The sequence below is a fragment of the Procambarus clarkii genome, chromosome 25, assembly GCF_040958095.1.
Source record: "Procambarus clarkii isolate CNS0578487 chromosome 25, FALCON_Pclarkii_2.0, whole genome shotgun sequence".
NCBI classification, from domain to species: Eukaryota; Metazoa; Arthropoda; class Malacostraca; order Decapoda; family Cambaridae; genus Procambarus; species Procambarus clarkii.
In genome coordinates this window covers 27,425,359-27,440,932 of record NC_091174.1, presented here as the reverse complement: position 1 = coordinate 27,440,932, position 15,574 = coordinate 27,425,359, and positions in this window count along the sequence as shown.

The following is a 15,574-nucleotide window of genomic DNA, read 5'->3' as shown; positions in this document are numbered from 1 at the left end:
TGTCAAATGAGCAGTAAAACAAAATGTAGAAAAATATATCTAGTTTTATGATTGTAAATAATAAGTAGTATAACCTAAACAAGGAAGCAAAAACTAGTGGAGCCTAAACACCACATAAACACCTCATTCATGGAATGTGCAGCATTAACATGTAAACCACACGATATTTGTCGAGATACTTAACTAAGGAAGACCAGAGAAGCCATGTGCCACATGGCTTGTAAACAAAACACATAAGAACACAAAGTAGGGCACATTTATTTATTAAGAAGAAGTATAAGTGAACTTAATTTAGCACCGCTAAAAGAAAATATAAAAGCAAGTCAGGACGAGTGTACCGGGACACCTGGCTTAGAAGAGAGAGTGTACCGGGACACCTGGCTTAGAAGAGAGAGTGTACCGGGACACCTGGCTTAGAAGAGAGAGTGTACCGGGACACCTGGCTTAGAAGAGAGAGTGTACCGGGACACCTGGCTTAGAAGAGAGAGTGTACCGGGACACCTGGCTTAGAAGAGAGAGTGTACCGGGACACCTGGCTTAGAAGAGAGAGTGTACCGGGACACCTGGCTTAGAAGAGAGAGTGTACCGGGACACCTGGCTTAGAAGAGAGACGCGAGAGAGCGGCCAGACAAAGGATAAAAACCAGTGACACTAAGATGCAAGAAAGTCTTTCTTGTAATGGTCAGTGCGGCGCCTAATCTTAAGGTCGTGTAGACTAATTCCATATATAATTTTTTAAGAAGAAATCAAATCAAATCAATGGGTGGCATAGAGTAGTTTCACTAAACAACAAACTAATGAAGGGGCGATTCGTTGGCAGTTTATCGCACTTAATAAACAAGGTCAAGATGTTAAGTACACATAGACGCCGTACAAGAACAGAGTCAATAACATTCTCACAAACAGGGAGAAAACCCCCACTATTTTAAGGATAAACCAGACTTTCCTTCGCTTACTCACAGAAACTCTCCGGGATCAAAGGTCTGACTGCACACAACTTTTTGCTTTCCAACTGGAGGAAATAAAAACACAGAAACGCGAGCGCCAACTTTCCCTTTTCATTCCGATGCGTTTTTGGTGACCGAGGGCGGGAAGCAGGCGGCGTGAAGACCCTGGCAACCCCACGGAGATTATTACTTGTATTTCCTCACTTACTCTCTTGACTGAATATGTCTCTATCTCTCCCTCTGTCTGTCTGTCTGTCTGTCTGTCTGTCTGTCTGTCTGTCTGTCTGTCTGTCTGTCTGTCTGTCTGTCTGTCTGTCTGTCTGTCTGTCTGTCTGTCTGTCGTCTGTCTGTCTGTCTGTCTGTCTGCCTGTCTGTCTGTCTGTCTATCTGTCTGTCTGTCTGTCTGTCTGTCTGTCTGTCTGTCTGTCTGTCTGTCTGTCTGTCTGTCTGTCTGTCTGTCTGTCTGTCTGTCTCTCTCTCTCTCTCTCTCTCTCTCTCTCTCTCTCTCTCTCTCTCTCTCTCTCTCTCTCTCTCTCTCTCTCTCTCTCTCTCTCTCTCTCTCTCTCTCTCTCTCTCTCTCTCTCTCTCTCTCTCTCTCTCTCTCTCTCTCTCTCTCTCTCTCTCTCTCTCTCTCTCTCTCTCTCTCTCTCTCTCTCTCTCTCTCTCTCTCTCTCTCTCTCTCTCTCTCTCTCTCTCTCTCTCTCTCTCTCTCTCAGTCTCTTTCCCTCTCCCTCTGTCTTCTCTCCTTCGCCTATTCGCCATTGATTATTCTCTCGTCCCTTTCCCTTGTAAGTGCCCAAGCTTCACTCTCCTAATGTTCTCACAGGAGAGGCATTACCGCGCCTTGTGCTCTCTTGATATTGTTTACTTTATTATTTTTACTTGGCAAATTGTTTAACTATCTCCCTCTTGATGTGAAGTATTCCCTCCTCCTCCTCCTCTTACCCTCTCCAGCTCCTTACGGCCAATAATTCATTAATTGTGAGAGTGCGTGGCCAGCTCCCCCAAATCATCATGCGTTTCCTCCTCCTCCGCTTACACAGAACAATCCTTCACAAACTCTTCAAGTGGCCAGCTTCTTGGACTCCGGGGCCTCGCATGAGTCATATGAGTCACATCCTGTACCCATGCGAGTACAGGACGTGACCCTTAATGAGTACAGGACGTGACAGATTATAATATTAGACGATTTTTATAATCATCTAATAATCGGCCTCTCATACGTTCGCATTCCCTCCGGCTCCCCATCGTCAGCCACGTTCAGCCCCTTCTACCTAAAAGCCCCTTCCCTCCCTCCCTTCTTCCTGCTCCTTCCCCCTTTCAACCTGCGGTTCCTCCAGACTTCGCCCTGCCACTCCCACTGATGACATCCCAGGAGTCGATCACAGCTACGGGGACTCTCATATATATAAGGTTCACTTGATAGTTCGGCGAGATCTTCTGGAGGATTATATTGATGGGCAGCCCGAGGACCACCACCTGTCCTTAGATACTCTGATGCATTTAGTACTTAATATTTTATTTGGAGGAAATGCGTCTACTTCGGTAATATTTGTTCGTTGTTTATATCTGACAGCAAGCCCTCTCCGGGGTCTCGTCGTCCAAGCCAGTTATCACATAAGCCAGATGTAACTATTCATCACATGAGACAGGTTTAACTATTCATCACATGAGTCAGGTGTAACTATTCATCACATGAGCCAGGTGTAACTATTCATCACATGAGCCAGGTGTAACTATTCATCACATGAGACAGGTTTAACTATTCATCACATGAGCCTGGTGTAACTATTCATCACATGAGCCTGGTGTAACTATTCAACACATGAGCCAGGTGTAACTATTCATCACATGAGCCTGGTGTAACTATTCAACACATGAGCCAGGTGTAACTATTCATCACATGAGCCAGGTGTAACTATTCATCACATGAGCCTGGTGTAACTATTCAACACATGAGCCAGGTGTAACTATTCATCACATGAGCCAGGTGTAACTATTCATCACATGAGCCAGGTGTAACTATTCAACACATGAGCCAGGTGTAACTATTCATCACATGAGACAGGTGTAACTATTCATCACATGAGTCAGGTGTAACTATTCAACACATAGGCCAGGTGTAACTATTCATCACATGAGCCAGGTGTAACTATTCATCACATGAGCCAGGTGTAACTATTCATCACATGAGCCAGGTGTAACTATTCATCACATGAGCCAGGTGTAACTATTCATCACATGAGCCAGGTGTAACTATTCATCACATGAGTCAGGTGTAACTATTCAACACATGAGCCAGGTGTAACTATTCATCACATGAGCCTGGTGTAACTATTCAACACATGAGCCAGGTGTAACTATTCATCACATGAGCCAGGTGTAACTATTCATCACATGAGCCTGGTGATCGTGGAGGACTATAGCAGTATTCATTGAGTGGGTTCTAGGAGCTCTTGTACTCCCCAACGTCAGCCTGGGGACTGGTATTACTTGTGAAAACTTGGTCCAACAGGTTGTTGCTTGGAGCGGCCCGCAGAGCCACACATCCACAACAACCTCCTCGGTCCAGCACGTCTTGCAGAAACATGTCTAATTCACTCGCGTCCCATTTTGTTTCTGAGAAATATTTCTTATGTTTTGAGGATATTGAATAGCCGTAAACCTCCGATATTCTCTGACTGAACCTTCACTTTTACCATACTTATGTATCTGGAATTTACTATTGTTGAACATCATGTTAATTTTTTATTGCCCAATCGAAGACTTTATTGACGTCGTCTTCTAATAAGTCAGTTCTTTCTATGACAGCAATTTTCATGCTGATTTTTGTATCGTCTGTAAAGAATGACACAAAACTGTGATTTGTATTTTGGTCAATATCTGATACTGGAACGAGGAAAAAACAACAGTGGTGCAATTTCTTTGTCGCTAGTGGTACAGACCTTTTCAACGTGCTTGGACTTGCTTCTGTTTGACTGACTGTTACGATATGCTTTCTACTTGGCACGAGATTAAACATCCATCACTCTACCTGTTATTCCCATCGATCTCCTTTTGTGTGATATTACTGCGTGGTCACATTTATCAAATGCGGTTACCAATTCGGTGTATTCAACACCTGTATTTTGTTTCCCCTTCGAAAATTGCGAAAGATCTTCCAGCTCTAAATTCATGTGAACCCGGGTTGTGAAGCTCTCTGGCATTCATAAAATTGGATATTTGATTCCTAACCACTCTTTCAATAATTTTGATTATAAATTGACATCCACAAGGCCGTGGAAATAAACATTCCATTCACCTGGCCTCTTGGAGACTCGAACTGCGACCTCACACGCTTGGGGTCCGCGGTTTGAGTCTACTAGAGCCCAGGTGAATGAAAAAGTTTAATTATGTGTGTGATGTTAGTGCGACCGATTTATAGTTTTCAGACAAATGCTTTACTACCTCCCTTGTGTAGGGGAAAGCTATCTGCTAATTTAAAGGCTTCTGTATCGCCCCTCAATCCAAGCTTTTTCTCATTGCTACATTGCGTGTTCCTGCTACTGGTTCTCCTGAGTGTTCCTGCTACTGGTTCTCCTGAGTGTTCGTGTTACTGGTTCTCCTGAGTGCTCGTGTTACTGGTTCTCCTGAGTGCTCGTGTTACTGGTTCTCCTGAGTGCTCGTGTTACTGGTTCTCCTGAGTGCTCGTGTTACTGGTTCCTGAGTGTTCGTCCTACTGGTTCTCCTGAGTGCTCGTGTTACTGGTTCCTGAGTGTTCCTGCTACTGGTTCTCCTGAGTGCTCGTGTTACTGGTTCTCCTGAGTGCTCGTGTTACTGGTTCCTGAGTGTTCCTGCTACTGGTTCTCCTGAGTGCTCGTGTTACTGGTTCCTGAGTGTTCCTGCTACTGGTTCTCCTGAGTGCTCGTGTTACTGGTTCCTGAGTGTTCCTGCTACTGGTTCTCCTGAGTGCTCGTGTTACTGGTTCCTGAGTGTTCCTGCTACTGGTTCTCCTGAGTGCTCGTGTTACTGGTTCCTGAGTGTTCCTGCTACTGGTTCTCCTGAGTGCTTGTGCTACTGGTTCTCCTGAGTGCTCGTGTTACTGGTTCTCCTGAGTGTTCCTGCTAATGGTTCTCCTGAGTGCTCGTGTTACTGGTTCTCCTGAGTGCTCGTGCTACTGGTTCTCTTAAGTGCTCGTGCTACTGGTTCTCCTGAGTGCTCGTCTTACTGGTTCTCCTGAGTGCTCGTCTTACTGGTTCTCCTGAGTGCTCGTGTTACTGGTTCTCCTGAGTGCTCGTCTTACTGGTTCTCCTGAGTGCTTGTGCTACTGGTTCTCCTGAGTGCTCGTCTTACTGGTTCTCCTGAGTGCTCGTGCTACTGGTTCTCCTGAGTGCTCGTCTTACTGGTTCTCCTGAGTGCTCGTCTTACTGGTTCTCCTGAGTGCTCGTGCTACTGGTTCTCTTAAGTGCTCGTGCCACTGGTTTTCTTAAGTGCTCGTGCCACTGGTTCTCTTAAGTGCTCGTGCTACTGGTTCTCTTAAGTGCTCGTGCTACTGGTTCTCTTAAGTGCTCGTGCTACTGGTTCTCCTGAGTGCTCGTGCTACTGGTTCTCTTAAGTGCTCGTGCTACTGGTTCTCTTAAGTGCTCGTGCTACTGGTTCTCTTAAGTGCTCGTGCTACTGGTTCTCTTAAGTGCTCGTGCTACAGGTTCTCTTAAGTGCTCGTGGTACTGGTTCTCTTAAGTGCTCGTGCTACTGGTTCTCTTAAGTGCTCGTGCTACTGGTTCTCTTAAGTGCTCGTGCTACTGGTTCTCTTAAGTGCTCGTGCTACTGGTTCTCTTAAGTGCTCGTGCTACTGGTTCTTTACATTTCTTTATAAATATGGAACTCCAGGAGTCGGGACCCAGAGGCTGAGTGCATGGCTATTGTGTTAATTTCACTCTCAATGCCTGTTGTTCTCGTGTTAATATCAGTTATATGGACAGTTTTGGATATCGTTTGGATATCGGTTATCAGTTATATGGACAGTTTTGGATATCGTTCATAAAGAAGCTGTTCTGATCTTCAAGTTTCATGTTGTTTATTGGAGTGCTAAACATAGTTTATGGGATTTCGTTCACTTCTTTCACGTCCTCTATGTGTGAGCCTTCACATATAAGTATAGATTCAATATTGATGAACGTTTTATATTTTGAGTTTGCATATGAAAATAAATATTTTTTAATGTTTTTTTACAGGTTTTGTCCAAATATATTTTTTTCAGTTTAATATGATTGCTTCAGCTTCTGTTCCATTTCTTCAATCTCATTGTTTAAATTGCCTTAATTTGTTGGACTGTTCATGTTTCTTAAGCATTTCAATTATATGTTCGTCCCTTCATCTGTAGTGACGTTTGCGTACTCTTTCTAAGTTTCTCCTTTTTTTGATCATATGATCATGAACATATTTTAAGCAGACTTTGTAAGCTACGGAAGTCAATTGTTATTTTCCTGGTATGGGAATTTAGATATTTAGGACGCCTTCACATTAGCTGTGTGCAAGTTCCGTGTTTATTTATATACAGTCAATTCTAATACTGGTAAATTTTTATTTAAAAAATGGCCCTCCGTAATTGTTATTCTTTTTGGACATGTTATGGCTAATGATGCAAGTTTGAATGTCAATACGTTTTTTATCTGAATATGTAGTGTCGGAGGTTGTAAAGTCCCTGATTATTTTTTTATTGTTTGTAAAGAACAGATCGAGAATAATTTGGTTCCAAGTTTATTCTGTTATCTCCTGGTAGAGCCAAAATTTATCACATAATCTAAATATTTCTCGGACCTGTATTTAGTTATTTCTAGGCTGACTTCCTGTTATAATGTTATTGTTTGTTATTCACTATTTTAAAATTGGTAGACTGAAGTCATCAAGGAAGATAATATTTGGTACTAGGTGTTCTACATTATGTAGGCAATTTTCTATTTTGTGTCTCTGCTCTGTGAATTACGCTGCATGTGAGGGTTTGTAAATTGACATATCAACTAGGTTTTCTTTCTCTGCTTTGATACAAATACCTCTTCCACATCATTTGTATAGTTTTGGAATTCTGTACGTGTAAGGTCCTCTTTAATATACAAACCTACTTCTTCATGTAATCTATTTACTCCATTGCATCTATTTTAATTACAATTAATAATTAATTTTCCTTTGCTTTGAGGCCTTGAATGTTGACAAAGATAAATGATGTTATGCTGTATTATTTTAACTGAAAGTTTTTCAGAGATGTCCAATAAGGAAGTATGTGTGTTGACGCATGGAATTTGCTCTGACTTGAAATTAGTGATGTTGTATGTCGCCTGTTTATACATATATAATTTAGAGTTGTGTTGAGCTCCTTCTCTCTGAGTTCCTAACTCCTAGATTCATATTTACTGCTAGGTGAACAAAGGCATTAGATGAACGGAAACGTGCCAAACCATTTCTCTCCCACTAGGTGTTCCAATGAATTGCATTAACTGGGTTTCCCTAAGCATGCAATAACTTCAGATACTAATGTCACACCTCTCCGGTTAGCTAGCCCAATATCAAGAACAAACACTGGGATATGTCTGTGTGTGTAACGCCATTAGTCGTTGAGATGCAAGTTTCGTCCTAACCGCACACTCAGACTTTGACAAAGCACTCAGGAAAGTGCGAAAGACTTGGTGTAAATCTTTACATTAATAAATTCACAAATACACAAGTGTGGGTTTTTATCCTTTGTTATTATGTATGAGAGACGACATTACTTATGTCTTTTAATAATATGATAGTAAGGAAACGATAAAAACTGCACCGGATTTGTTTACTGTTAATTCAAAAGGATGACTTCGTGCACTTGATTTAACTGTGATTTAGCCCTAATTGCTTCAATTATATAGAAAAGACAAAACACCGGTTTCGGTATAGCTATGAGATGACTGAACAGATCGGTAATGGCAAACTTATTCATGGAATTCCTGGAAGCTGAACCCCTTATGGATGCCATTAGGAACAATTAGTGGCCACGGTACGGTGACGATGCTGTCATCAGTGTTCCTAGACTCCCAAATTTAAACAGTCGTCGAGAGAGGGAAAGGGATCTATCAGGAGAAAGCACCAAGCCATTACGACTGTATAACACTTGGGAGGGACGAGGATAAGGATTTGGGATGGAACGGAGGGAAGGAATGGTGCCCAACCACTTGGACGGTCGAGAATTGAACGTAGACCATTATGAAACGAGCCCGTCGCTCTACCGTTCAGCCCAAGTGGTTGGTGGTTGAACACATTGTAGTACCTAAGACAGTTCCCTGTCGAGGAAGAGAATCACGAGTGTCAACATTGTGTTATCATACTGGTGATGAGACACGAAGGATCACCCTCATCAACAAGAGTTATCTCATTCACTTACTTTCCCAAAATAACATGAGAATAAATAGATGGGATAAGACTGGTCTCTTCCCTCGGAGGGGCCTCGTAGCCTGGTGGATAGCGCGCAGGATTCGTAATTCTGTGGTGCGGGTTCGATTCCCGCACGAGGCAGAAACAAATGGGCAAAGTTTCTTTCACCCGGAATGCCCCTGTTACCTAGCAGTAAATAGGTACCTGGGAGTTAGTCAGCTGTCACGGGCTGCTTCCTGGGGGTGGAAGCCTGGTCGAGGACCGGGCCGCGGGGACACTAAAGCCCCGAAATCATCTCAAGATAACCTCAAGATAACCTACCCTCGTTATCATAGAGTATGCTGTGAAACATGCTTTAGGGGGATGGATATAGCCACGTGTATAGCCACGTGTAAAGCCACGTGTGCCTTTGGAAACCTAAAAGGTACCGTTAAAGCTAAAAAAAACTAAATTAACGAAAGAAAGAAAAATTTGACATCAAACACAATATTCGACGAAACATCTCAAGATGCTGATACAGAAGTTGTGACTACAACATCACGAACAACTGGTGCAACGTTGAGAGGAACCCAAAACCCCAACAGGAAGGTCAAACCCGAGGCCAGCAACGGGCCTATCTTGAGGTTATCTTGAGATGATTTCGGGGCTTTTTAGTGTCCCCGCGGCCCGGTCCTCGACCAGGCCTCCAACCCCAGGAAGCAGCCCGTGACAGCTGACTAACACCCAGGTACCTATTTAACTGCTAGGTAACAGGGGCATAGGGTGAAAGAAACTCTGCCCAATGTTTCTCGCCGGCGCCTGGGATCGAACCCAGGACCACAGGATCACAAATCCAGCGTGCTGTCCGCTCGGCCGACCGGCTCCCCTTGTGTCATCCCCGCTACAACACTGTTGACGAAGCCTCAGGGAAGTCAACACAGGAGCAATAGAACTTTTGTGTGTCGTGAGGCTGCACAACACAAATGATCCCAGCCTCCTTCTATGGAAGCCACATTCTGTAAGATCAGACCAATCGCTCACAATCCATCCATCGAACGAGGCGTCAACACCATTAACCATCAATACGGATACTTCACTCCACTTCTCCATGCGGCCAGATAACTAACTCTCCGTATTTAAGATCTAAGTGTCCGTGTTAAGGGTCTAAGTGTCCGTGTTAATGGTCTAAGTGTCCGTGTTAATGGTCTAAGTGTCCGTGTTGAAGGTGTAAGTGTCCGTGTTAAGGGTCTAAGTGTCCGTGTTGAAGGTGTAAGTGTCCGTGTTAAGGGTCTAAGTGTCCGTGTTGAAGGTGTAAGTGTCCGTGTTAAAGGTCTAAGTGTCAGTGTTAAAGATCTAAGTGTCTGTGTTAAAAGTTTAAGTGTCCGTGGTAAAGGTCTAAAAATATGTGTTGAAAGTTCCGACCATAAGACAACGCAAGTTTTCCTACAGCTTTTATGAGAAAATTGGTATGAGAAAATACCTCATACCAATAAAGTTACATGCTCTATATGCTCTAATTATTAAGTTTTATGAAATAATAAATATATTTATGTTACACTTTTCATAAGAGACAGTCTTTAATACTTTTAATAACATCTTTAGTAAAGCAATGAGTCTATGATAACCACAATAAAGGTGAAAAATGGGAAACATCACACAGATGGCGCGAGGTTTGACTACTTCAAATTTGTCAAATGTCAAAGGAAAGTTAAGATCAAATGAAAAACTAATACAGAACCTCTAGTTATATGAAGGGTAGGTTTTTATTTAACTAAATTTTACCTGAGGGGGCACTAACACTAGAGGCGTCGACGAGGATAGGTTCCTGCCAATTGCCTTGATAATCTATTCCAGTTGGATTTTGACATTCAGCACGAAGATCACGATGATTTATATATATTTCTAAAGAGCCTAGTTTTTGGATGATAATCTAAGCATAAGTTAACTAGCTGAGGCTTCAGTAATCCTCGCTAAGTCCCTCTGATGGTCATTAGTACTTTTTATTTGTATCAAGTGCAAGAACATTTGCAGGATAGAGGCATAATGCAAATTTCCTTTAATTTAAACAGTGTTAAATTTAGGATCCTTGCGTTTAATATGCATTAATTTCCAAGAAGGATAAAGTTTTACAAGTTAACTTGCAGATAGAGGCCAAGTTGATAAGAAGAATAAGAATGGACGACGGCTGTTGCAACCTTCTGCAAGGTTAGAAGAAATAACATGTGTTGTCCAGCATATTACATAAAAGAATTCAACCCACATTAAGTGCACAGTAAGCAAATGAATGCTAGGGTTCAGCCACATAAGTGCAGTGTAATAAAAGTGAGGAAAGAGAAAGGAGACAGGAACTGCCTTTCATATAAATGCAGATATAAAATTTCTAAGATTTCTACTGAAACACGATTGATTGTGTCTAATGTCCTGGTCTAAGATGACATAAGAAACTTTTCGAGCATCTTAATTTTCTGCAGAATCTCAGGGAATTGTACATTGATCAAATTAAAATTCAGTAAGATCAAAAATTTCTCAAAAATATATGGAGTCCGTCAATTTCTAGAGAAAAAATTATTTAAAGACTCACAGATCACAGAGCTATGACAACACTTGATGCCAACACTTATTTTAGCCTTGTTTAGCGTTTCAAGACCTTTAATTTTTATTATCATCTCAATTTCAACTTGTTTCTTAATACTTCCACTTTAATGAACTTTCATCTTTGTATGTAAACTCCGGTATGACGCCCATATTTTTTTTTTTTTTTGAGATATATACAAGAGTTGTTACATTCTTGTACAGCCACTAGTACGCGTAGCGTTTCGGGCAGGTTCCTGGAATACGATCCCCGCCGCGAAGAATCGTTTTTTCATCCAAGTACACATTTTACTGTTGCGTTAAACAGAGGTAACAGTTAAGGAATTGCGCCCAGTAAATCCTCCCCGGCCAGGATACGAACCCATGACATAGCGCTCGCGGAACGCCAAGCGAGTGTCTTACCACTACACCACGGAGACTATTGGTTACTTACTGCTACAGGAAGAGAAGCAGGGAGGGGAGGGAATTATCACGGGAAAAGCGCTAAGTCATTACGACTATATAGCACTAGGAATGGGTCAGTATAAGTATTTGGGATGGGACGGGGGGACGGAATGATGCCCAACCACTTGGAAGGTCAGGGATTGAACGCCGACCTGTATGAAGCGAGACCGTGACTCTACCGTCTAGCCCAAGTTGTTGAGGAGAAGCGAGGATGTTTAAAAGTTTGCCAACAAAGATCCGTCCGGAGTTGAGGGGAAAGGCGACGAAGACACCGTAAGAGTACACTACGAGACGACCACGACTTGGGACATACTGAGGAGGGTAGACACACTGAACAACAGGGTAGACACACTGAACAACAGGGTAGACACACTGAACAACAGGGTAGACACACTGAACAACAGGGTAGACACACTGAACAACAGGGTAGACACACTGAACAACAGGGTAGACACACTGAACAACAGGGTAGACACACTGAACAACAGGGTAGACACACTGAACAACAACAGGGTAGACACACTGAACAACAGGGTAGACACGCTGAACAACAGGGTAGACACACTGAACAACAGGGTAGACACACTGAACAACAGGGTAGACACACTGAACAACAGGGTAGACACACTGAATAACAACAGGGTAGACACACTGAACAACAGGGTAGACACACTGAACAACAGGGTAGACACACTGAATAACAACAGGGTAGACAGACTGAACAGCAACAGGGTAGACAGACTGAATAACAACAGGGTAGACACACTGAACAACAACAGGGTAGACACACTGAACAACAACAGGGTAGACAGACTGAACAGCAACAGGGTAGACAGACTGAACAACAACAGGGTAGACACACTGAACAACAACAGGGTAGACACACTGAACAACAACAGGGTAGACAGACTGAACAGCAACAGGGTAGACAGACTGAACAGCAACAGGGTAGACACACTGAACAACAACAGGGTAGACAGACTGAACAGCAACAGGGTAGACAGACTGAACAGCAACAGGGTAGACACACTGAACAACAACAGGGTAGACACACTGAACAACAACAGGGTAGACAGACTGAACAACAACAGGGTAGACAGACTGAACAGCAATAGGGTAAAGAGGCTGAACAATACTTGACTCATTGAAATGTAAGGATTCAAAACTAATGAAAATGGTGATAGTGGTTGCAGCTGTGGTTATGATGAAAATGGTGATACTGTTGGTGGTAATGGGGCAGGTGGCAGGTGAGCGGAACAAAGTCTAGAATTCGACACTGGTTAGGATATCCGCGAGTTGTCACGGACTAACTATTTAGGTAACAGCCAGGAGACAGAGAGACATCTTACCCTCGTACTTGTCGTGTCTGTTGTGTTCCATTCCCAGAACGTCACTCTGACGTCTCAAGCATCCCCGTCTCATCATGTTTTGTAAATACACTAAATTACAAAGGAGCAAAAGATATTGAAAATGAGGTATGAAAAACATCGTATGTAAACGGAATTAGGTTTATAATGCTTTTCACCTCTTCTTGTCGTTCTCTTGAATAATCAACATAGCATTGTCTGTCTTTCTCTCACTTTCCTTTGTTTATTTTTCTCAGGGTGTCAACTACCAAGATGGTGTAACGCACGACAATGGCTCGTCCAATTAAGTCCATCCCTCCTTCTGAGTGTTTCTTTGTTGTATCTCCCTTCTCTCTTATCATATCTTTGCTGGGATCATTCACAACTTAGGAACTTAGGAAAGACATATAAATATATATATATATATATATATATATATATATATATATATATATATATATATATATATATATATATATATATATATATATATATATATATATATATATATATATATATGCGAACAAGCCTGAATGGTCCCCAGGACAATATGCGACTGAAAACTCACACCCCAGAAGTGACTCGAACCCATACTGCCAGGAGCAACGCAACTGGTATCTACAGAACGAGATAGATAATCCGCTCATGATGGTCAAGCGGATTAAGGCGTCCTGTAGATACCAGTTGCGTTGTTCCTGGCAGTATGGGTTCGAGTCACTCCTGGGGGTGTGAGTTTTCAGTTGCATATAGTCCTGGGGACCATTCAGGCTTGTTCACATTTGTGTTCCTCACGTGAGCTCGAAAGAATGAGGTGATTTGATAAAATGCTATGCCCAAGATTACCATCCGAGTGCCGGCAGGGAAGTGGTTCAAATAGCTTCAGCTATCACTTCGTTATGTCTGGCCGTGATGGTCAAGCGGATTAAGGCGTCCTGTAGATACCAGTTGCGTTGCTCCTGGCAGTATGGGTTCGAGTCACTTCTGGGGTGTGAGTTTTCAGTCGCATATAGTCCTGGGGACCATTCAAGCTAGTTCGCATTTGTGTTCTTCAATTGTGCCCCAAAGAATGAGTTTATTTGATAAAATGCTATGCCGAAGATTACCATCCGAGTGCCGGCGGGGAAGTGTTTAAAATAGCTTCGGCTATCACTCCCTTATGTCCGGTCGTGATGGTCAAGCGGATTAAGGCGTCCTGTAGATACCAGTTGCGTTGCTCCTTGGCAGTATGGGTTCGAGTCACTTCTGGAGTGTGAGTTTTCAGTCGCATATAGTCCTGGGGACAATTCTGGCTTGTTCGCATTGGTGTTCCTCCTGTGTGCCCCAAAGAATGAAGTGATTTGATAAAATGCTATGCCCAAGATTACCATCCGAGTGCCGGTGGGGAAGTGGTTCAAATAGCTTCAGCTATCACATCCTTATGTCAGGTCGGGGAGCCGGTCGGCCGAGCGCACAGCACGCTGGACTTGTGATCCTGTGGTCTGGGGTTCGATCCCAGGCGCCGGCGAGAAATAATGGGCAGAGTTTCTTTCACCCTATGCCCCTGTTACCTAGCAGTAAAATAGGTACCTGGGTGTTAGCCAGCTGTCACGGGTTGCTTCCTGGGGGTGAAGGCCTGGTCGAGGACCGGGCCGCGGGGACACTAAAGCCCCGAAATCATCTCAAGATAACCTCAAGGTCGTGATGGTCAAGCAGATTAAGGCATCCTGTAGATACCAGTTGCGTTGCTCCTGGCAGTATGGGTTCGAGTCACTTCTGGGGTGTGAGTTTTCAGTCGCATATAGTCCTGGGGACCATTCAGGCTTGTTCGCATATACACACACACACACACATATATATATATATATATATATATATATATATATATATATATATATATATATATATATATATATATATATATATATATATATATATATATATATATATATATATATATTTATATATATGCGAACGAGCCTGAACGGTCTCCAGGCATATATGCAACTGAAAACTCACACCCTAGAAGTGACTCGAACCTATACTGCCAGAAGCAATGCATCTGATGTACAGGATCCCTTAACCACTCGACCGGACAAAAGAGGATGGTAACCGAGGCTAATTCCCATTCCCCTGCCGGCACTCTGTTGGTAATCTTGGGCATGGTATTTTATCATATCAGCTCATTCTTTGGGGCATACGTGAGTAACACAAATGCGAACAAGCCTGAACGGTCTCCAGGAATATATGAAACTGAAAACTCACTCCCCAGAAGTGACTCGAACCCATACTACCAGAAGGACTCTGCAACTGATGTACAGGATCCCTTAACCACTTGGCCATCACGACCTTCGCATTTGTGTTCTTCGTGTGTGCCCCAAAGAAAGAGGTGATTTGATAAAATACCATGCCCAGGATTACCATCAGAGTGCCGGCGGGAGGATGGGGAATTAGCCTCGTTTACTATCTTCTTTTGTCCGGACGTGATGGTCGAGTGGTTAAGGGATCCTGTACATCAGTTGCAGAGTTCAGGCTTGTTCATATATATATATATATATATATATATATATATATATATATATATATATATATATATATATATACATATATATATATATATATATATATATATATATATATATATATATATATATATATATATATATATATATGTGTATATCACGAAAATAAACACGTGATTAAGAATGTGACAATGTCAGACCACGGAGGAAAAATGAAACAGGAAATTTCCTTAAGTACTTTCGTATATTAAATACATCTTCAGAAGGTCGACCTTCTGAAGATGTATTTAATATACGAAAGTACTTAAGGAAATTTCCTGTTTCATTTTTCCTCCGTGGTCTGACATTGTCATATATATATATATATATATATATATATATATATATA